Source organism: Bufo bufo, chromosome 9 (assembly GCF_905171765.1).
Source record: "Bufo bufo chromosome 9, aBufBuf1.1, whole genome shotgun sequence".
NCBI lineage: Eukaryota > Metazoa > Chordata > Amphibia > Anura > Bufonidae > Bufo > Bufo bufo.
This window is the reverse complement of record NC_053397.1, coordinates 207,250,617-207,275,587: the sequence shown is the minus strand read 5'-3', so window position 1 is coordinate 207,275,587 and position 24,971 is coordinate 207,250,617.

Sequence of the window (24,971 nt, the reverse complement as noted above, 5' to 3'; positions counted from 1 at the left end):
GTTGCGGAACGGATCTGGACCCATTCTACGGACGTGTGAATGGACCCTTATGTGCATATTTATAGGCTGTGCTCTGTGGTCTTAAATAGTGTTTACTTACAGACAGATATTGCTATGGAATGTGTATTTGTAGGTTGTGCTCTATTGTGTTAAAGGCTGTACTGTTTTGATGATGTCACAAAAAGTATTTTTTGTGTAAATATTTATTAGCTATAGTCTTATGAGAATACAATAGAGTGTGTGACAGCATATGTGTATTTCTAAGCTGTGCATTTGCAACAGAGTGTGGGTTTGTATCGAATGCTCTGTATTGTAAGAATGCAATAGTATGTTGTGTATTTATAGACCACGCTCTGTTATAATAATGGTTAGAGATGAGCCAAGTTTAGAAAAATTCGATTTGGCAGCTTTGTCACATTTCGACAAGAAATTCAATTTGTTACAAATTAATTTCTCACAAATTGCTATAACTCAGGTATACCCAGGCCACTCTGCCTTAGAGTATGGCCATGCTGTGATGAAGAACTGTGCGGCCAGTTAGCCTACAGCTGCCTTTCATTTAATACCGCACTGTATAGTCCTTCTTCATTGTTAACAGCCGCACAGCACCTTTAAACAGTATCTGATACTGGTATGGGATATGGATGGTTATAGGTGGGGGGACAATATGCATATTATTGCTGTTCTTACCTGCAATCTCCTGCAGGTTATTTAACAGTAAACACAGAATATTAATCAGCTTTGGCATACCCACTTCTCCAAACCCAGCGTTCTCCTGTCCTACAGGTGGGAGCCCTTGTTCTGCCATCTGCTTTTCCTCCTTTTCCAGATCATCTGCATCTTGCTGACTTTTCTAGGACATGGAGACTTTGTAAAGCCAGCAAATGATGAGGATGGTCATCATTAAGACCTGGGCCCCCTAAGGGGTGCAGACTGGATGGTATTAGTTGGCACGCTGGCCCCGGAATAATAAAGGCTTCCATCTTATTGGTAATGAATTACATATCGTAGTTTACGGCTGATATAGGAAATAGTAAATGTAGGAATAAATAAAACTGATACAGCATAAGTCTCCCTGCATTCTCCCTGCACTCTCCCCGCACTCACCCTACGCTCACCCTGCAGTCTCCCTGTACTCTCCGTGCACTCTTCTTCTCCAATATTCTTCTATCAATCGTTTTCAGCAACACTGTCCCTAGAGCAGGAGCTCTTGCCACATCGTTCCCTACGCTCAGCTCACAGGACAATGGCAGAGACCTCGCGGGATGAGCATTTTATAGGGCTGTGACAACACAGGGGATGGCTATCAGCAAATTGGCTGGTTGCATGACATTATGGGTGTTCTCTCTTTCCCAGGCTTCTTATTTTCACTTTGTAACTCGTGCAGCCACCGTTTTAGAAAAACCTGATTCGTTACCATGAAGCTTGAGGAAATTCGGATTTGTTGCGTATCAAAGTTTTCCTAAACTTCGGACCACATTCTTCTTCGAATGCTTCGCTCAACACTAATAATGGTACATTGTAGTGTTTGCTTATTTATAGGCTGTGAAGATGTCATAGTAACGCTGTTGTGCCGTTATAGGCTGTGCTCAATTGTCACTCCGGTGCTTTTTGTATGTAAAATTATGAACCTTCCTTTAGAAAAAATCGATTCCAAATATACAAATAAACCAGAATCTGCATATAAGAAAAAACTCTGTGTGATAAACTGCTTAGCTCAATGCCAGTTTATCACATCTTGCAATAAATAATGCATTGTTATCATTTATTCGAATTACAGCCTGCGCACATCAGAGGGGCAATGACTGTGTTGTGTTATCTGTCAGCTTTAGAGAAAAAAAAAACGCTGATTTTTTATTATTGTAATTAATAGTTTACACTGCGGAAAAGCTGCTGCTGGTGGCTGTGACTTTTATAGAAGCTCCGATAGGACATAATTTCCACAGATTGGGAGGCTTAAACTAATTTTGAAAAATGCTTTAATCTACAAGGTCAAATTCAACACAGCTTGCACTGCCATGTCACCGAAACATCTGCTTCCGACTGGATACCGCTTGTAAATTTGCTTTACTTTTAAATCTAAATTTATTTTTGTAGCAAAAATGATGACACCCTCATTAAACAGCTATTAACTTATGGTTCTTCGCTGGATTTTGCGTTCTTCGTTTTGTAACTTAATGCTCTGGTCAGAATTTCTCAAACCTCAGCTCTTAAGTGATAAACACTAAGTGCAGCACAAGAGGAGGCACAGTCCGGAATGTCACTTTACTTCTTAGGAAGGGAAGAGAAAAGCTTAAAATAAAAAGCGTTGCAGGTCCTTGAGAAAACATTTTTAAAATAAAATCTACTCCTGCAATGAAAAAAATATATCAAACTAAGGGAACCGATCGTTCACCACCAGAAAAAAACTGCTCGGATGTAGGCTTAACCTAGGAGAGTCTAAGGAACTGCTTAAAGGGGTTGTCTATGGATAAAACAAAAATTCAGAGAAACGAGGCAGAATGTGATACTCACCTGATAGATCCCCAGGGAGCTACCATTTCCAGTGCTTACTGGTCTCACTGCGGGAATACTTGCTAAGCCTATCACTGGCTGCAGCAGTGACCCGCCTCAGGCAGTGATTGGCTGAAAAGGCATTTCCTGCATGTTAAAAAAACGCCAGGAAGCAGCTACCAGTGGGATACCCGGTAAACAGTGATCAGAGAAGTATTAAAGAATTCGATCCGGCTGCTTTTTGACTAATTATTTTGTCACAAAGTGCAATTTTTTGTTAGTAGTCGGACCAACAACATGGATCGGCGATTGCGCCGCTCCCCATCATTGTACCCCTCAGATGCCGCATTCATAGCTGATCACGGCACCTGATAGGAGTAACATAGTGTAAAATAAAAAATAAAAAAAAATAAAAAACTTACCTAATCCATTTGCTCGCGACGGGCCGGCCGCCACCAACCTGCTTGAAGGTCTGGCTTGAAATCTCACCCGGCCTGAGATGACGTCATCACGGTGGCCGGTGTGGTGACGTCATACATCCCCGCGCAGGGGATTTAGACCGAGATCTTCAATCAATATGATGCCAGCCAGTCCATCACAAGCAAATGGATCAGGTAATTTTTAGTTTTTTGTTTTTTTTCAGGTTAAATCGATTTGCTACTGCAAAGCACAAGGTCATTCAGCTTCGCGGCAAATCAAATTTATCCTGAAATTCGGATCAGCAGGGAATCTGTAAAATGAAAGCGGCATCTGAGGGGTACAATGATGGGGAGTGACGCAATCGCCGCTCCCTGTTGTTGGCTGTTAAATTTTTTAACCCATTCTGCCCCTTTTCTCTGAATTTAAAAACACATTCCGTGATATTGTGCTGTTATCTCTAGTGTTGAGTTAATGACACGTATGGATGCGGGATGGATCTCATTACCCATTCTTGCTGTCTGGTGGAAGTAAAAATTAGGACTGTGTTAGGATTGTATTTTTTGTACTATCAGGTCAAATTGGACTTCAGTAGAGATCCAGGAGCCGAGGCCCCAAAGATTTCCTGAAAGCAAGGGCACATTCCTCATTTTCAGCATAATTGTAGATTTCCATAATTTTCATTGAATTCTTTATTTTCCAGTTAAAAAAGAACCAGGTGCACGGCTGTATTAGCCTCTAATTGTGCTTCAATACAGGTGTGTGAGTCATCTCCTGTCCTTCATATGCCACCAATGTCATATGGAGGCCTACAAAGTCTTCTGAACATTCTGTGGAGAATATTTCCTGAAGAAAGTTCCTGACAAAGACATTACAGCAGTGTACAACTGGCCTACCGTCCATGGAGGCAGACCACAGGACAGCTACAGGGCGACGGGAAGGGGGGCTCAATGCTGAATTCCTTCTACTGTTCCTGACATGAAAACAGTGCACTAGGGGGAACACAGTGCCAAGAGTATATTACAGCATCCATTGCAGACAAAGGTAACTGTATCAATTCTAATGCACTGAGCTCCACCTAGTGGTGGCTGCAGGTAGCCAGTTTAGCAATGTACTGCACTATCGGAATGGAAGCAGTGATTTAAAGCTGTACAGGGATAATTCAGAATGAGTGCCTAATTTACGAAGCACCTGTTTCACTTTTTCTGATATTTGAGTCAGATAAAGTGGGTGAGGCCAGGTGTGACTGCAATTTTTTAAACATCTTTCTGCTTAATAAAAAAAAAAATCATAAAATCATCAATGTGCATGAACCAGTAGATGACACAATCCAGATATTGTCACATCAGATAGGTCAAAAGATCCTATCCTAGTCGGACACTAGCAGCACTACTTGGATAATGTCAGACTTCCAGGGACACCCGCCCAGCTGGTAACACTCAGATGGACCTTTACTGCAGACTGCGGGCAATTCATTCAGAACTTCTAGCAGGAATAATAGAGGAATGGCACAACATAGTCATAAGAATAGATGCTCCACAATTGTTGTTACGTGGGCGATGCAGGTAATTACTAATATTACATGTCAGGAGAGGTGACAACTCCTCTCTAAAGGGAACCTGTCACTCTGAACATGCAGTCTGATCTGCAGGTATTATGCTACAGAGCAGGGGGTGCCGAGCAGATTAGCTTTTTGGGAAATGATTAAGTAGGACTTTTCTTTCCAAACTCTGCTCATTCTGGGGTTTGGAGTCCTGTGAATCACAATTAACTCTCTGTGCGCAGCACTGTCAATCACTAATAGGGACGCCCACTGGACTCTTAAAGGCTATGTACACCTTTGGGGGCAATTTTTTTTATTATTGCATTGTACTCATTTTAAGCTAATAACAATCTTTTAAATTAGTCTTTATTTAAAAAAATATGGAGTCCTTTTTTCTGTATAGAGCTAACATGCTATAGTAGCACCCTTTGGATTTTCTGTCTTTTGCGTCAGGCCAGGAGCTGACGGACTCCTTATCTCTGCTCTCTGACATTAGAAACACTCATTATAGCTCAGTTCTTATTTTTCCTCACTGATTAGAATGTAGCTGTCACGGCTGAGGATGAGGAAAACGCTCAGCCGTGCGATGACAGAAGATGGTGGTCGCTGCTAGGCCAGGACAGGAATCAGGGAGCAGGTCACCTCCTAATACGTCCCTAATTCTGACCGTATGAGCCAACCCTGATGGTGGGAGGGCTCATACTCCGGAGCCTAAGATCCCTACTAGCCCTCAGGGTGGCCCTGGACTAGGAGCAGGGTAAGATGACCTGTTCCTCCTAGACACGGACGAACAGGAGTCTCACTGGCCAGACTGCAAAGGAAGGGGAACATAAACAGCATATGGCAATGGCAGGTAAATGAAACAAGTACAACACCTACCTTCCACAGACACACAGCCTGGAACCCATGTACAAGTGCTGCTGTCCACAACAACACAAACGGACACAGCACACACCACACATCACACAGGAACCCAGGAAACCATAGCTGCAATAAACAAAGAGACCACAGAAACATCTTCAAAACATCATACATAAACTTATGACCACAAGGGTGGCCCTCACTGGACAGATGGTAAATAACCAGGAGGATGACTCCAGCTAACCATGGCTGAAGTACCCCTCAGATACAGGCATTCAGCGGAAGCGAAATATCCCAAGTAGCCACACACATACACACCCAGTGTTCACACACTAAGAAGGGAGTTAACCCCTTCTACACCAGGCAAGGGAAGACAGCTACTTAAAGGGGAAGTGTACAAACAACTATCAAAACTGCAGCTGTTACCGCCGGCAACAACATGCGTGGCAACCATGTCCTGGGAAACAGCCAGAAGGCCGAGACACTGCCACCACATGTACAAAACACCAGACGTTGCCACGGACAACCGCAAGTGACGAAAAGTGTCACAATGCACACATACAAAACCTTGTGCACAACAAACCGGGAAAGTGCACACATACAAAGAGAGGTTGCCAGGTGTAACCGCATGCCCTTGACAGCAAGCTGCCTAGCAACAGCTCAGGCTGCTATACTGCCAAACACAATGATGTTGCCAGCGGCAACCACACGTGAGGCAACATACAAGCAGTACAGTTCAAATAGCCTAAGGCTAATAGGTTCCCGTTTCAGGTCTAATTTAAAACATAACATTTACTTCTTTATTAAAAATGTACGTTTTTAATAAAGAAGTAAATGTTATGTTTTAAATTAGACCTGAAACGGGAACCTATTAGCCTTAGGCTATTTGAACTGTAATATTTGAATCCCGGGTCCAAAAGGGTCCTTGAAGGGAAACATACAAGCAGCCCTCACCATGTGGTTGACAATAAAACCAAACCGCAGGCAACTGCATGCGGATCCAGGAGTCACGACCATAACCATGGTCGTGACAGTAGCTTAAATAAGTGTTTATGACCTCTTAGTAGTTTAGAGATAAGGTTTATTAGATGACTGCCACAAAGTGAAAGTACCAGTCACACAGCTAGAAAAACAGTAAGACCTTTTGTGACAGAACAGCTCAATATTTTTTAATAAAGGGCAATTGAAAAAAAAGATTTTTAGCCAAAAATGAGTAACATGGTATCATAAACAAAATTTGCCTCCGAAGGTGTACATAGCCTTTAAGTCCACAGTGAGCAGGGATTTAAATAAAAAAATGACAAGTTATACTGAATCTTTAAGCCAACTTTCTGGGACGATCAATTTTGTTCTTAGTTCAGCAAAAAGTTTCTTCAGATCCTTATTTTTCAAAACTCGCAGACAACTTTTCTGAGTATTCAGCCGCATGGAAATTCTAATCAGACTGTAATGCATATAAAGGATCTTGAACTGACACCACTGAATTGGAATAATTTTAGCTGGTGTTAGTAGAATCGCATTCACCTTTGTTATTATTTCTGTAAGGATTAAATTATTCTGTTCGTGCAGAAATGACATGATGCGGCAGAAAAGAAACGGCCACCGTCTTATTAAAACTTTGGCGCTGCTCGAACCCATTAGCACACTATAATCTGGAAAGAGAGAAGGGGATGGGGGGGGGGGGGGGGGAAGCTGAATTTCAAAAGTAATGGCGAAAGATGAAAAAAAAAAAAAAAAAGAAAAGATAATAAGAGGGGAGTGGAGAACGAGCAATAAATAATAAAAAGCAATAACTTTCATGGGGAAAAAAAATCTATTATGGTCTCCAATTAGATATTATCAGAATTTTCTATTCACCTTAAAGCTCTCATGCACATTAGTCAGGATTTTTCGGTGCTCGCAGGGAATTGAAATCTCTGGCGTTAGCTGAAAGATGAGATTACATATACCATGTCTTGCTACATTAGCTATTTCTTCAGAATCCGAGGCGCTACAATGCCATTGTAATCATGTAAGATATTGTCCCGGCATTTCAGGACCTGGCTTAATTTAGTTAGAAATTCTAATAACAGAATTTGAAAGGTACATATTTCTCTGTTATATAATCTGAAGACGGTTTCGTGTCTCCAGCAAGATTCCAGACGCAGATATCTGGTGACCAAACATTTAGATTAGAAAATAAATAAATAAATACATTTGCTGAGCTATAATGAGCTAAGGACGATCCGCTGTAAGACTTTGTAACTTTTTTACCGGTGTCTGAAAATAGGGGAGAAACTATCACGGCATGTGCCCCAGGTGAAGGGCCATGGGATGGGCAATTCACTCTGTTTTGTTCAAGGCATTTCGATAAAGTGCTACAATGTAACGGTGCTATTTATGTCTTACAGTTGTTGCATTTTATGGTGAACAACTTAGTTAAAGGGGTTGTCCGGGCTACAGATATTGATGGCCTATCCTTAGGATAGGTCTTTCATATCAGATCGGAGGGGGGCCCAACTCTCCATACCCCCACTGATCAGCTATTTTGAGCACTTATAACTATACAGTGTAGGGAGGTAGAACCATCCTGCTCTGTACACTTTGTGGTGGTCATGCTGGGGTACTGCAGCTCAGTTCTCGAAATAGGAGCTGCTGTACACCAATAGCAGGCCATCGATATCAGTAGCCCAGACAAGCCCTTTAAAGGGGTTTGTCGAGACTTTAATACTGATGACCTTTATAGGTCATCAGTGTCTGATTGGTGGGTTTCCAACACCCAGGACCCCGCCAATAAGCTGTTTGAGAAGGCACCAGCGCTCACAGTAGCGCCACAGCCTTCTCCAGCTTTTCCAAGGCCATGCAACGACGTGTTCATCGGTCCCATGGCCTAGGCGCAGCTTAGCTCCATTGAAGTGAATGGGACTGGGCTGTGATACCAAGCACGGCCACTATACAATGTATGGCACTGTGCTTGGTGGGCTGAGATAAGACTGCAGCCTTCTCAAACAGCTGATCAGCGGGGCTCCCGGGTGTCGGACACCCACTGATCAGATACTGATGACCGATCCAGAGGATAGGTCATCAGGATGTTTTGGAAAACCCTTTTAAGCTCTAGATATGTGTGCATGGGGTGGGAAGGAAAGCCTAGCTACCACTAGGGGTGGAAAATTTTGAATAATTTCTTCTGAAAAGGCCAATTGCTGTTTAGAGTAAAGAGAAATTCCAATGGATAATAAAATAAGGCTAGATAATCTGCACAAGGCTTACAGATGTGTCCTTCCTTACCTTTCCTCTTGGCTCATTATATCCTGAGATGTGTGTGGCACGAGATGAACACCTTTTAGAAAAAAAATGATTTTTGTGATATTCTATCACGAGATGTCAATCCTATATTTGTCTATGTGTGGTCACCCAGTGGCTATGATGGGAATTGCACTCTGTAAATGGTCTTGCTAGCATGTTGCAGTATTGAATTTATTTAAAGAGAAACTCTAATCAGAGTTAAGGTAAGTGTGGACACGGGGTGACATTGTAGGCTTAGGGAAGGGGGTGGAATATAGAAACCACTATAGATATCCACCTAGAAGCATATAAGAAGGAACTAGCCCTAGGGAAGTCCTAAATGAGCTGCAGTATGCTGGCACCGGAAATTGCACAGTGTATGGAGCCTTCTGTGTCCGTCCATACATTGTATAGTTTCTGGCAGCCAGAAGCAGCTGATCAGTTGTGCAATAGGTTTCCACCTTGACAAAGACTGACTGGCCATAGATCCTACAGGGAAATTTCTGGGTAGTCCGATGCACAGGGGGCTGCCCAAGCCCTCCTCACAGCCGCCAGTGTCGGGCACATAGCGATCTGATGCTCTCATCATTTGGCTGGCAGAAAAAGTGCCCTCCTGCATTCAACTGTATTGCCGTCCTTAGGATAGTGATGGTTAAATGCTGCAGCGGGGATGGCAGTATTTTGTGCTGCTTTGTGTATTTGGTTCTGCTGGGACAGTATTTTGTGCCGTACTACAATATTAATGGTGCCACCCACTTATGTTGGCCCTGCCTATTTATATTGGTCCTGCCTTCTGTCAATTTGGACCAGCCTACAAGATGGGGCCACTTTTATTTATTTTTTTCCCAGGTCCACTTTAATTTCCCAGTCTGCCCCTGCACCTTGACCAGAGACCTCTCACTTCCTGTGGAACGGGTGTGACACGGTGAGACGGAGCTCCAACCACAAATGTATATCCAGCACAGCCACAATGATAAATCCAGGTTCTGTACTGATGACAGGGTACAAAGCGCAAGAAGTTGACTTGTTTTGGGCTACACTAGCCCTTTGCTAAATGGTACTTTTTAACAAAGGGCTAGTGTAGCCTAAATGCATGAACATCATCTGCTTTCTACCCTGTCATCATTAAAGACTCTGGTTTTATCATTGTTCCTGTGCTGGATATAGATTTTGTTTTATGTAGCCGATCAATGAGGGTGCCAGATGTCAACCACCTCTGATCGGATTTTAATGAATTTTCTAGATGACAGATCAATATCTGAAGCAAACAGCATCTGAGTGAAGTCCCTTGGACCTACCAGATGAAATGATTCTGAGGGCCCACCCTCTGTGTATATAGGACCTTAAGGGCCCTGTTTTATTAGGGATCCATTATTGTCAGGGCTTGGGCCACCGGAGGATCCTTTGATACTCTGGTGGGCAAGTCCAAAGAGCCATCATGAAAACCTAACCTATGAAATAAAATCATGATAACCAAGGGTATGGTGGGGGTAACTAAAGAGATCACAGTGGTTGCCATCCATGGAGCCTGGGGATGGCCTCAAACTCCTTCTGTCCCATGTGAGGACATCAAAACTACAAATGGTGAACAGTAGTTAGGGAGCCATGAAATATTTTCTTCTATGGATTTCTTCTCAGTACGTGGAGGATGTACAGCCACCTGACTGTATACAGATAAAGTAAAATGATCTTCAGAAATGGTTTAGGAAGTGCCTGAATCTAACAAGCAATCAGATTCTAGCACTCATTTTCCAGATGGTCTTTAGAAAATGAAAATGGCAGCCATGACTACTCTACCACTTTGGACTAGTTTTGACAAATTCAGAACTGAGCTAAGGGCAAAGATTTAGAGTCGCCCATCCCGGACCCAAATACACACACCTAAACCCGAAATTTTCTCCTCCTACCCCCTTGAAAATGAACATAGTGCATCATACATATAAATACTGCCAGTATACTATACAAGAGCTAGTGCCGCGCAATACAAGAAAAACACTGAATAGAAAATGTTTTCAGAAATATTTTACTCTCCGCATTTTTTTTTCCGTCCTGTCTGATAAAAGCTCCTTTATCCTAATACATATATTCAGACTTTTTCTTACTTCCAATAAACCTCTTTTACCTGAGCTGGTTCTCTCAAAAATACTGAAAATGAACCATAGATTAAAGACGTCTGTGAAAAGAAGTGCATGAAAGGAAGGGCCTGAACCTTCGATCAATTCCTCATTATGTTCTGTTCCTTGGCAGCAAAATTAGATCATAAGCTCTTTAGGGCAGGGATAGAAGCCGTCGGTAGAAAAAAAAAATCCTATCACGTTCTACATATGATAAAGAAATCACAAGTGATATTCATCAAGTAACATTTCTCCCTCGCTGGGTTACAAGAGATAAATCAATCAGTACCAATGCCCATCTGCAACTTAAAGGGGTTGTCTGGCACCCCCTCCTTTTAAAATGAACTGGAAACTGTGGACAAGAAAGGAAGAAAGCTTAATGCTTCGTTCCATCTGTCCCCAATCCTGCCGAGCCCTAGCGGACTGGAACTATTGTATCTTGAGGAACCACTGTACATATATATATATATACAGCGTCATTTTGTAACAACATTGCATTAGTTACTTGGTACTGATCTTGGGTTACAGGCCATATTGTAATGCAGCTAACCAGGAAAAGAAGCAGCTACAGGCTAGTTACAACTACTAATTAGAAAACATGCCTAGATAATCCCTTTAAAGAGGACCTCTCACCGCTCCTGACATGCTTGTTTTAATAGCTTCATCCATTCTCCATGTAATAACGATTCTGGAGCATCTACTCTTATGTCTCTATGTTGTGCCATTCCTTTATTATTTCTACTAGAAGTTATGAATGAATTGCTAGCAGTCTGCAGTAAGGGTACAGAGGGGAGGTAACCAGTTGGGGGGGTGTACCTGCACAGACTCTATCCAATCAGTGCTGCCATTTTCAGACAGTGCAGGTACACGCCCCCAACTGGTTACCTCCCCTCTGTACCCTTACTGCAGACTGCTAGCAATTCATTCATAACTTCTAGTAGAAATAATAAAGGAATGGCACAACATAGAGACATAAGAGTAGATGCTCTGGAATGGTTATTACATGGGGAATGCACAAAGCTATTAAAACAGGCATGTCAGGAGCGGTGAGAGGTCCTGTTTAACCACCTCCGGACCGCCTAACGCAGGATCGCGTTCCGGAGGTGGCAGCCCTGCGCAGAGTCACGCATATATGCGTCATCTCGAGATGGGCGAGATTTCCTGTGAACGCGCGCACACAGGCGCGCGCGCTCACAGGAACGGAAGGTAAGAGAGTTGATCTCCAGCCTGCCAGCGGCGATCGTTCGCTGGCAGGCTGGAGATGTGTTTTTTTTAACCCCTAACAGGTATATTAGACGCTGTTTTGATAACAGCGTCTAATATACCTGCTACCTGGTCCTCTGGTGGTCCCATTTGTTTGGATCGACCACCAGAGGACACAGGTAGCTCAGTAAAGTCCCACCAAGCACCACTACACTACACTACACCCCCCCCCCCGTCACTTATTAACCCCTTATTAGCCCCTGATCACCCCATATAGACTCCCTGATCACCCCCCTGTCATTGATCACCCCCCTGTCATTGATTACCCCCCTGTAAAGCTCCATTCAGATGTCCGCATGATTTTTACGGATCCACTGATAGATGGATCGGATCCGCAAAACGCATCCGGACGTCTGAATGAAGCCTTACAGGGGCGTGATCAATGACTGTGGTTATCACCCCATATAGACTCCCTGATCACCCCCCCCCTGTCATTGATTACACCCCTGTCATTGATCACCCCCCTGTAAAGCTCCATTCAGACGTCCGCATGATTTTTACGGATCCACTGATAGATAGATCGGATCCGCAAAACGCATCCGGACGTCTGAATGAAGCCTTACAGGGGCGTGATCAATGACTGTGGTGATCACCCCATATAGACTCCCTGATCACCCCCCTGTAAAGCTCCATTCAGATGTCCGCATGATTTTTACGGATGCACTGATAGATGGATCCGATCCGCAAAACGCATCCGGACGTCTGAATGAAGCCTTACAGGGGCATGATCAATGACTGTGGTGATCACCCCATATAGACTCCCTGATCACCCCCCTGTAAAGCTCCATTCAGATGTCCGCATGATTTTTACGGATGCACTGATAGATGGATCCGATCCGCAAAACGCATCCGGACGTCTGAATGAAGCCTTACAGGGGCATGATCAATGACTGTGGTGATCACCCCATATAGACTCCCTGATCACCCCCCTGTCATTGATCACCCCCCTGTAAAGCTCCATTCAGATGTCCGCATGATTTTTACGGATCCACTGATAGATGGATCGGATCCGCAAAACGCATCCGGACATCTGAATGAAGCCTTACAGGGGAGTGATCAATGACTGTGGTGATCACCCCATATAGACTCCCTGATCACCCCCCTGTCATTGATTACCCCCCTGTAAAGCTCCATTCAGATGTCCGCATGATTTTTACGGATGCACTGATAGATGGATCGGATCCGCAAAACGCATCCGGACGTCTGAATGAAGCCTTACAGGGGCGTGATCAATGACTGTGGTGATCACCCCATATAGACTCCCTGATCAACCCCCCTGTCATTGATCAACCCCCCTGTCATTGATCAACCCCCCTGTCATTGATCAACCCCCCTGTCATTGATCAACCCCCCTGTCATTGATCACCCCCCTGTCATTGATCACCCCCCTGTCATTGATCACCCCTCTGTAAGGCTCCATTCAGATATTTTTTTGGCCCAAGTTAGCAGAATTTTTTTTTTTTTTTCTTACAAAGTCTCATATTCCACTAACTTGTGTCAAAAAATAAAATCTCACATGAACTCACCATACCCCTCACGGAATCCAAATGCGTAAAATTTTTTTGACATTTATATTCCAGACTTCTTCTCACGCTTTAGGGCCCCTAGAATGCCAGGGCAGTATAAATACCCCACATGTGACCCCATTTCGGAAAGAAGACACCCCCAGGTATTCCGTGAGGGGCATATTGAGTCCATGAAAGATTGAAATTTTTGTCCCAAGTTAGCGGAACGGGAGACTTTGTGAGAAAAAAATTAAAAATATCAATTTCCGCTAACTTGTGCCAAAAAAAAAAAATTTCTATGAACTCGCCATGCCCCTCATTGAATACCTTGGGGTGTCTTCTTTCCAAAATGGGGTCACATGTGGGGTATTTATACTGCTCTGGCATTCTAGGGGCCCCAAAGCGTGAGAAGAAGTCTGGTATCCAAATGTCTAAAAATGCCCTCCTAAAAGGAATTTGGGCACCTTTGCGCATCTAGGCTGCAAAAAAGTGTCACACATCTGGTATCGCCGTACTCAGGAGAAGTTGGGGAATGTGTTTTGGGGTGTCATTTTACATATACCCATGCTGGGTGAGAGAAATATCTTGGTCAAATGCCAACTTTGTATAAAAAAATGGGAAAAGTTGTCTTTTGCCAAGATATTTCTCTCACCCAGCATGGGTATATGTAAAATGACACCCCAAAACACATTCCCCAACTTCTCCTGAATACGGCGATACCACATGTGTGACACTTTTTTGCAGCCTAGGTGGGCAAAGGGGCCCATATTCCAAAGAGCACCTTTAGGATTTCACAGGTCATTTACCTACTTACCACACATTAGGGCCCCTGGAAAATGCCAGGGCAGTATAACTACCCCACAAGTGACCCCATTTTGGAAAGAAGACACCCCAAGGTATTCAGTTAGTGGAAAATTATGATTTTTTTTTTTATTTTTTTTTCATACAAAGTCTCATATTCCACAAACTTGTGACAAAAAATAAAAACTTCCATGAACTCACTATGCCCATCAGCGAATACCTTGGGGTCTCTTCTTTCCAAAATGGGGTCACTTGTGGGGTAGTTATACTGCCCTGGCATTCTAGGGGCCCAAATGTGTGGTAAGTAGGTAAATGACCTGTGAAATCCGAAAGGTGCTCTTTGGAATATGGGCCCCTTTGCCCACCTAGGCTGCAAAAAAGTGTCACACATCTGGTATCTCTGTATTCAGGAGAAGTTGAGGAATGTGTTTTGGGGTGTCTTTTTACATATACCCATGCTGGGTGAGATAAATATCTTGGTCAAATGCCAACTTTGTATAAAAAAATGGGAAAAGTTGTCTTTTGCCAAGATATTTCTCTCACCCAGCATGGGTATATGTAAAATGACACCCCAAAACACATTCCCCAACTTCTCCCGATTACGGAGATACCAGATGTGTGACACTTTTTTGCAGCCTAGGTGGGCAAAGGGGCCCATATTCAAAAGAGCACCTTTCGGATTTCACAGGTCATTTTTTACAGAATTTGATTTCAAACTCCTTACCACACATTTGGGCCCCTAGAATGCCAGGGCAGTATAACTACCCCACAAGTGACCCCATTTTGGAAAGAAGAGACCCCAAGGTATTCGCTGATGGGCATAGTGAGTTCATGGAACTTTTTATTTTTTGTCACAAGTTAGTGGAATATGAGACTTTGTATGAAAAAAAAAATTAAAAAAAAAATCATCATTTTCCACTAACTTGTGACAAAAAATAAAAAATTCTAGGAACTCGCCATGCCCCTCACGGAATACCTTGGGGTGTCTTCTTTCCAAAATGGGGTCACTTGTGGGGTAGTTATACTGCCCTGGCATTCCCCACCTTCTCCTGAGTACGGAGATACCAGATGTGTGACACTTTTTTGCAGCCTAGGTGGGCAAAGGGGCCCATATTCCAAAGAGCACCTTTCGGATTTCACTGGTCATTTTTTACAGAATTTGATTTCAAACTCCTTACCACACATTTGGGCCCCTAGAATGCCAGGGCAGTATAACTACCCCACAAGTGACCCCATTTTGGAAAGAAGAGACCCCAAGGTATTCGCTGATGGGCATAGTGAGTTCATAGAACTTTTTATTTTTTGTCACAAGTTAGTGGAATATGAGACTTTGTAAGAAAAAAAAAAAAAAAAAATCATAATTTTCCGCTAACTTGTGACAAAAAATAAAAAGTTCTATGAACTCACTATGCCCATCAGCGAATACCTTAGGGTGTGTACTTTCAGAAATGGGGTCATTTGTGGGGTGTTTGTACTGTCTGGGCATTGTAGAACCTCAGGAAACATGACAGGTGCTCAGAAAGTCAGAGCTGCTTCAAAAAGCGGAAATTCACATTTTTGTACCATAGTTTGTAAACGCTATAACTTTTACCCAAACCATTTTTTTTTTACCCAAACATTTTTTTTTTATCAAAGACATGTAGAACTATAAATTTAGAGCAAAATTTCTATATGGATGTCGTTTTTTTTGCAAAATTTTACAACTGAAAGTGAAAAATGTCATTTTTTTGCAAAAAAATCGTTAAATTTCGATTAATAACAAAAAAAGTAAAAATGTCAGCAGCAATGAAATACCACCAAATGAAAGCTCTATTAGTGAGAAGAAAAGGAGGTAAAATTCATTTGGGTGGTAAGTTGCATGACCGAGCAATAAACGGTGAAAGTAGTGTAGGTCAGAAGTGTAAAAAGTGGCCTGGTCTTTCAGGGTGTTTAAGCACTGGGGGCTGAAGTGGTTAAAGGGGTTGTCCAGCATAGGAGCTGACAAACCCAAGCGGTTGTAACCTGTGGCCAATCTAAAAAAAACTCTACTGTCTGCACAGTCATGCCATAACTGTGCAGCACATCACTGTTATTGTGTTGCTCATCTAGCACATCTGACTGCAATGGCCACAGAGGACACCAGACCAAGGCACGAATGGTGGGACAGCGGACAGGTGTGTTTTTTTATTTTTTATTGCCCACAGATTACAACCATTGGGGCTTTAGGCTTTAACGAGTTATTCCAGGATTTTAATATCCTAAGGACAGGCCATCATTATCTGATTGGAGGGGATCCAACATCTTGCACCACTGCCAATCAGCCCCAGAAGCAAGTTCAGGAACTCACTTCAGTGGGAGCAGTGCTGCACTTACCTTCTCCGTCCACTACACAATGGAGGGAGCTGTGTAGTTTTAGCACCAACTTCCGAAACCAAAACTCCAGTACTGTGAAACAGCAGAGGTGTCAGACCCCAGCCTATCGGCTATCAATAGGGATAGGCTATCAATATTAAAATCCTGGAATATTCCTTTAACATTCGGGCCTTGGTAGACATCTTTAATACATAAAGGATTTCTACGTAAAATGAAAAAATAAATCAACTTAGATAGATCTTGATCAAAAATCATTTTATTTCAACAATACTTATGCAAACTAATGTGTATCCACGGTAACAGACAACAAACTCTGTGTAGTCTGTTCCTGTTTTCTTTTTCCTACTGTTGTGTGTAGTGAAGATATTGAACAGAAAATACTTTCGGGATCTAGTTTGTTGGAGGGTTTTTTTTTGTAGTCTGTCCCAATGGAAACCTATAGGTCTTCATAGTAGGAGCAATAAAAAAAATTTACTGCAAAGGTAAATGTACTCTTATCTAGGAAATCCGGGAAAATTCCTGGAGGTTAGTATTTTTGTCCCAGAGTTAGGTGACATTAGCATTTTCGATATGTTTGAGCCTCATGTTGGTCGGAGTAAATTTTATTTTTAAGAATGTGACAAACTAAACACATTTATCTGCTAGCAGGCAGTGAACTATAATTGCTGGAATTTTCTTTAAGCAACTTTCATTTTTATTCTGCCCAGGGCTAAACTGCTGTAAGTGAATTTTGCATCTATAGAGCCTGAGGCCCCATCTTACCTGCTCATGGCCTCTGCTTCGGTTTTTTTAAGTCCCTCTACTTCCCATCCACCCTAGCTGACATGTGGAAGTTCTGCAGAGGCCAAATTACACATTTTCAAAATTGTGCCTGACGGAAAACAGCTCCTCTTGTAGAAAACATTAGAAACATCTGAACGTCTTCTACTTCAAGAACAATAGCGATATGTTTTATTAAGTAACCGCCATCACAAAACATGAGGATTTCATGTTTCTTAAGGAAAAACAAGTTTGAAGCAAAACTTCAGATGTTTTTTTTTTTTATGCTTTTGTTTTCTGGTGCCGCAAATATGACTGGAGAGCCGCTCTTAGAATTATATCAATTCAGTTCTTCATGTCAAAAAAGGAATAAAAGTCAAAAATATATTCTCCATTGTATTTGTCTAAGAAGAAAACAACAGAATATTAAGCCACAATAGTCTTTCTATTGCTATAAGCAAATTAGGAAAACACAAGAACTGTTTTCATGACATTAAAAAAATACTTGAAGTGCATGTTCACCTTTTCAATAACTTTTCTTTGACTCCTGGTTAAAATACTTACACTGTTTGAAGGGTGCAGCCTCTATGAGCACAGGGTCTTTGTACAGTAGCTGCTGCTCCATGGTTACAGACTACACATGAATCCTTGTGTAGTCAGATGCTGCAGTCATCGCTATGTTTGTGGAGTTTTGGAGAAAATCAGAGTACCTGGAGGAACCCCACAGAGAAGAAGTGATGTGTGCAGCCCCTATGGGCACCAGGTCATTGTAACTGCTACGCCTTTGTTGCAGACTACGCATTAATCCAACCATCGCATTCTGTATGGCTGCAGTTGTCGCCTCCTGCGTCCTGTGCTGTCCTGCGACCTGCCAACTATCACATTCCTTATGGCTGCTGCCTCCATCATGACACTGCTGTATCCTGCCTACATTCAAGTTCTGTACGGCTGCTGCTGCCATCTCTATCATGCCACCAACACCATCATGCCACTGCTGCGACCTGCTGACCATCATCTTCCTGCCTGCTGCTGCCTCCATCATGACACTGCTCTGACCTGCCTACATTCACGTTCTGTACGGCTGCTGTTGCCATCTCTATAATGCCACCGAAACCATCATGCCACTGCTGACCATCATCTTCCTGCCTGCTGCTGCCTCCATTATGCTGCTGCCTTTCTGCCAACATGTTCCATATGGCTGCTGCTGCAGACACCACCGCCTCAGCTGCTGCTGCTCCTGACTGTTAATCCCTTACTGCCACCGCCTTTAACGCAAAGCATCTGCCACCACTATTACTATTACTACTGCAACTACTATAGCTACTACTACCCATAGACAGTCATGAATGTTCCATGCTATACTGCTGGGTGAGAGGCCAGATGAAGCGCGGACTGCGCGAAACGGCCATTGCCTGAGGCTGAGTGAGTGCCCCCACCAGCAACCATGTTCATGTTTTAACTTTGAATAAATGAGCTGCAAAGAAAATTGGGTGAGTGCCGCAAGTTTTTGCCTTCTGCATATTATACTATTGCTACTACTACCCATAGACAGTCATGAATGTTCCATGCTATACTGCTCCTGCTGCTACTACTATTGCGGCCACGTGTCTCTATATCCGTACCCTACCCTTTCCACATCTGATGCTGCTTCCAATTAAAAGGGAGAGGTTTCTTAGGCTTGTTCACAAAAAGCCACTTTTTCTTCTAACAATCAACACTTGCGCGTGTCCTACGGGCAGCATTCAGAACCTGTCAAGGCATAATTTTTGGACGCTAGGTCCCCGAAGTAATTATTTTTATTTAGTTACCCTGTTTCCCTGAAAATAAGACAGTGTCTTATATTAATTTTTGCTCCCAAAGATGCGTTAGGTCTTATTTTCAGGGATGTCTTATTTTTCCATGACACAGGGGGATCAGAGGGGGGAATCAAAATGACACAGGAGAATCAGAGGGGGGATTACCATTTTAGTACCCCCTTCTGATCCTCCTGTATCATTTTAAGTGATCCCCCTCCCCTGTGCCAGTGGACAGTGGATTATTTAGTCTCTCCCCCCCCCCACCTTCACCAGACATCCCCCACCACTTTATCAGACATTCCCCCCCCTGTGTGTCCGTGCCGGCCAGATTCCACATAATGTGCCCGACTCCTGCCCTGCGCGACTCACTCACTGTCTAACTGTGAGTCCGCCAGACTCCGTCAGGGCAGAGCGAGCAGCAGGCGTCAGCTTGTCCTTGCGGCGGCGCGAGCTCTCTGATTTAAAGAGACCTCACACTGCCTGAACAGCTCTGGCTGCGCTGCGGCCAATCAGCGAGCCGCGCCGCGGAGCCCGCCGCTACGGTCCAGAGGAGTCAGACGCCTTACTGTAGCTTCGGGGGCCTTATTATCGGGGAGGTCTTATTTTCGGGGGGATGCCTTATATTACAGCAAGAGGCAAAACTGGAAGTAGGTCTTATTTTCGGGGATGTCTTTTTTTCGGGGAAACACGGTATTTATCCCATAACACCCTGCGTGTCTAAACATTATCTGCCCCCAATAAGGGACAATTTTTGGGAGCTTTGGAATATAAGAAAGCAGAACTCGCTGTATGTTAACGCTGTCAAACGTGCATTTACCCATAGCTATGTATATCAGTGTCACTCACACACCATTTACTATTGCTGTCATTGCGTTCCAGAGCTTAGAAGGTAGGGTGGACGGGGGAGGTTGGAAAAAAATTATATAAAATAAACATAAAGAGATAACAAGTTTTCCTAAAAAGAATTTGTCCTACGAGGCTAGATGGGGTTATAGACCAACTTTCAGGGCAATTGGAGCAACTTCGGTTTGGCCCGAACCGATTTGGGTCCGAACTAAACATTTAAAAAAATTTGCGAACTGGTCCCGAAATTAAAAACTGCAGACCCTCCATAAGAACTGGTGTGTAGCAGCCCTGTACCTGTATAATCCTTGCTGGGGGGAGCCGGAGCACAGCCGCGAGCACATGCTCCCGGTCTTTAACTTTCTCGGATGCCATGGTCACATTTGACCAAGGCATCTGAGGGGTTAAATGTATGCAATCGACTTTATCGTCGATCCCATACATTAGCCCCGGGTGCCTGCTGTTTAAAACGGCGCCACTTTAAAATGCCTAACCACCGACGTATATTTACGTTGGGCAGTCGGTAAGGGGGTTAACAAAAATAGCATCTAAACGAACATGACATATTCCCTGTAATGACATATCTGGATAAATATTTAATTTTGGAATCATAAATATAAAAAATAAAAATAAAACATAAAGTACTTTTTTTTTCTTCTTTTTTTTCTTATGGCTTCATTTCTCGAGAATATGGAGCTGACTTTCCCACGTGTGTACCGCCAGAGGATTATCCAAAAATAGCTAACATTAAGAAACATAGCAATAAAACTTGGAGAAGTGTAAAATGCTGTCACTCATGTCACACCAATTTTCAATCATCTTCCATTTTACATAAACGCGTTCCTTCGCCCTGTCACAGGCCTCGTCCTTCCTATAATCTGCGTTGCGCATTACAGGCAGCCAGACTCTCTTTAAAATGAAATAATACTCCGATTTCCAACACGTTATGATGATTTGACTCCCTGAATGCCGCAGTTGCTCCAGATAGAATTTCTCTCCATATCCACATGCAATAATGGCCTATAAGTTATCCACCCCATTCTTCACGTGCTATCCTTCACCTGGTTGTGAACTGTCTATTCGCCGGTATAATTGTTCGGGCAACGTGTACACAAACCTAAGACAACTCTTTAGAAAATGCCACCGAGAGACATACAAACAATGAAAGCTAAAACACTCTGAAACTCCATTGAAATCGTAATGGAAGTGCTGGCAGAGAGAACATTCTTTGTTTATTCAGTAAGATAAAGCGTAGACCCCAAGATTGACTGTTCATTAATACTAAATATGTTTGGGTACATTCCACGCCTCTCCAACGGTAGCACAAAAGAAACTGTATTTTCTATAAGCCGAAACGTTGCAATCATAATCAAAATAATACCCAGACACCTTTTTCGACTCTTTGCTTTTTTTCTTTTTCTTTCCGTAGAACAATGCTTCATTGTATCAGGTGCAACAAAAAAAAAAATACAGAAGAAAAAAAAAAATTCTATCTACCCGTGAAAAATGAATACAGATGGTATTTACAAGAATAGAATGAAACAAGACACAGAAAAAAACGACACCGTTCACAGCCGACCTGCTCCCGAGCCATTATTTTCTCAGTAAGCCTGATTAATCAACATTGTTCCTTTCTTTTTTCATTTTCAATGTCACTTTCTGCAAATCTGACAGCAACAAACCACCGCTAAATAAAATGATTCGAATTTGGCACTGGTTCACTCAAGAGTCCTTTATCTGCAGACCCGGAGTCCACTTTTCAAGACACTTATGAAATGCTTGAACAATAGTTGCAGACCTCCTGACATCATTCTAATTAATGGCAGGATGTTAATATTTTAGAATAGAACTAGGATTGGGAAAAGAAATGACAAAGGGAAGAATGTCGAGTTTACAAATTAAAAAATAAAAGCGTTTATTTACTCGTACAATTAAAAGCCTATTCTGCTTAATTAGATATTTACCGAATTTTAATCAGGAATTGCAATACGCATATGCTTTTCTAATCTCTTAAGGAATTCCGTTCTGCAGAGGTAATTGGAGGCTTGGTTCGTTCTAAAAAAATCAATGTCGTGGGTGCAATATAGATTTTGTTAGGCTAGTTTAGGCTAGTTTCACCTCTGCGGCAGAAGTCTCTGCCGGAACAGCCTGCTGTGGTTCTTCATATCCGGCATTGCCGGATACTACCACCTGCCTGCTGAACCCATTGACTTTAATGGGGTCCGGCAGAGATCCAGCTGCTACCCGGCAAATATGTTTGGAATCGCCTGGACAAAAACGGCTGCAGACAGCGATTCCCAGCATTCTATGCCGGAACAGCCTGCCGTAGAGCATAGCTGCACATGTATAACTAGCCTTACTAAAAGTATGAAAAAGTTTCTAAGCAGGTTGTCACGGGGCATACAAAAAAGAGAGGGTGGTTCTGGGGCAAAGATATAAATTGGTGTACCTTTTCCCGCTTTCCATGACCCTTTACCATTTTTCCACCCCTTATTTGATGATGAAACAGATAGGGACAAGAGATGAGCAAATCGTTCAAAATTTGATTTGCCTTCAATTCAGCTGAATTAGTCAACTGATTAGATTTGGATCCAGATCGATTCTACCCGAATTTCTCCAACTCACGAGAAACTTTGTGCACGACACTGTGAGATCTTCTGGGACTCATTCTCATTCTCCATTATTTTTTTTTTAATTTTATGCATTTTTTTCTCCCCCTTTATCTCTATTTCTCTCCAAAATTTACCCAAATCAATAAAAAATTGGATTTGGATGTACACTGATGAGCAAAAGACTTTCAGGCTCCATATCTCACCATCCACTACAGCTTCGAACATGAGACTACCATCATTTTATAGACAATCATATTGGCTATCTCATACATAAATTGGACTTGCAACTATTTAGCATACAAAAGTATTTCAAACCAGCAATGCAATGTGACGAAATATTCAAGGGTTTTATGTAATCAACAGCTACCGGCAATTATTTAACCCATTAACATTCATAAATTTTAATTATACTTATTAAAAGATTCAAATTAATTACGGACAAAACTTACTGAGAGTAAACTCAGATGATCTGTCACCAAAAGCACCAAAGGATATAGGGGATGAGGGAAAGATATCCCTATTGTCTCACCCTAGTCTTGCTCAGCCCAGGGACGACCCCTGATGGTGGGGACTCCCTGTCCTCGAACCTAGGCTGGTCTATCCCTGGCTTGACCCTAATAAACTAATACTACAGATAAATGATACCCCAAGACACACAAGATGACCCTATTGATGAAGGGGTCTACTAATGGACTATAAATGATACCCCGAAGGGGTATCATTTATCTGTATGAGTATAATGTACAGTGTACCTAACTGGCTATAATTAGCAGTTTAAGGGTTGCATACACAGTCCATTAGTAGACCCCTTCATCAATAGGTTTTTTTTATGTGTCTTTTGTTGTTAATGTTGTATGTACCTTTTTGTTTAACTGTCTACCTTATAGCACCTATACTGTATATTATTAACCCTCCAATTCCCTAGTATTAGTTTATTAGGGTCAAGCCAGGATAGACCAGCCTAGGTTCAAGGACAGGGAGTCCCCACCATCAGGGGTCGTCCCTGGGCTGAGCAAAACTAGGGTGAGACAATAGGGATATCTTTCCCTCATCCCCTATATCCTTTGGTGCTTTTGGTGACAGATCATCTGAGTTTACTCTCAGTAAGTTTTGTCCGTAATTAATTTGAATCTTTTAATAAGTATAATTAAAATTTATGAATGTTAATGAGTTAAATAATTGCTGGAAGCTGTTATTTAGCATATGATTAGTTATGCAGATTCTTGTCATGTAACTGCATTGTTACTGTTTTGCTCCTAAAATTCGAAATTTAAATACATTTTTGTAAATAAAAGGCTGGGGGGAGTCGCAGAGAGCGACGAGGAGAAAGCAAAGCCGCTAAATATTTTTTTCTCCAATGTATTCACTGAGGAAGAAAAACTGTCAGATGACATGCAGAATGTAGAAAAAAATTCCACATTAAAAGTGTCCTGTCTGACCCAGGAAGAAGTACAACAGCGACTTAAAAAGATTAAAATAGACAAATCGCCAGGACCGGATGGCATACACCCCCGTATCCTAAGGGAATTAAGTAATGTCATAGTCAGACCCTTATTTCTGATATTTGCGGACTCTATACTGACAGGGAATGTCCCACAGGATTGGTGTATAGGAAATGTGGTGCCAATATTCAAAAAGGGTCCAAAAACAGAGACTGGAAACTATAGGCCGGTAAGTTTAACATCTGTTGTGGGTAAACTGTTTGAAGGTTTTCTGAGAGATGCTATCTTAGAGCATCTCAACGGAAATAAGCAAATAACGCCATATCAGCATGGCTTCATGAGGGATCGGTCATGCCAAACTAATTTAATCAGTTTCTATGAGGAGGTAAGTTCTAGACTTGACAGCGGTGAATCAATGGATGTCGTATATCTGGACTTCTCCAAAGCATTTGACACTGTACCACATAAAAGGTTAGTATATAAAATGAGAATGCTCGGACTAGGAGAAAACGTCTGTAAGTGGGTAAGTAACTGGCTGAGTGATAGAAAACAGAGGGTGGGTATTAACGGTACACACTCAGATTGGGTCACTGTCACTAGTGGGGTACCTCAGGGGTCAGCACTGGGCCCTATTCTCTTCAATATATTTATTAATGATCTTGTAGAAGGCTTGCACAGTAAAATATCAATTTTCACAGATGACACTAAACTGTGTAAAGTAATTAACACTGAAGAGGACAGTATACTACTACAGAGGGATCTGGATAGATTGGAGGCTTGGGCAGATAAGTGGCAGATGAGGTTTAACACTGACAAATGTAAAGTTATGCACATGGGAAGGAATAATGCAAGTCACCCGTACATACTAAATGGTAAAACACTCGGTAGCACTGACATGGAAAATGA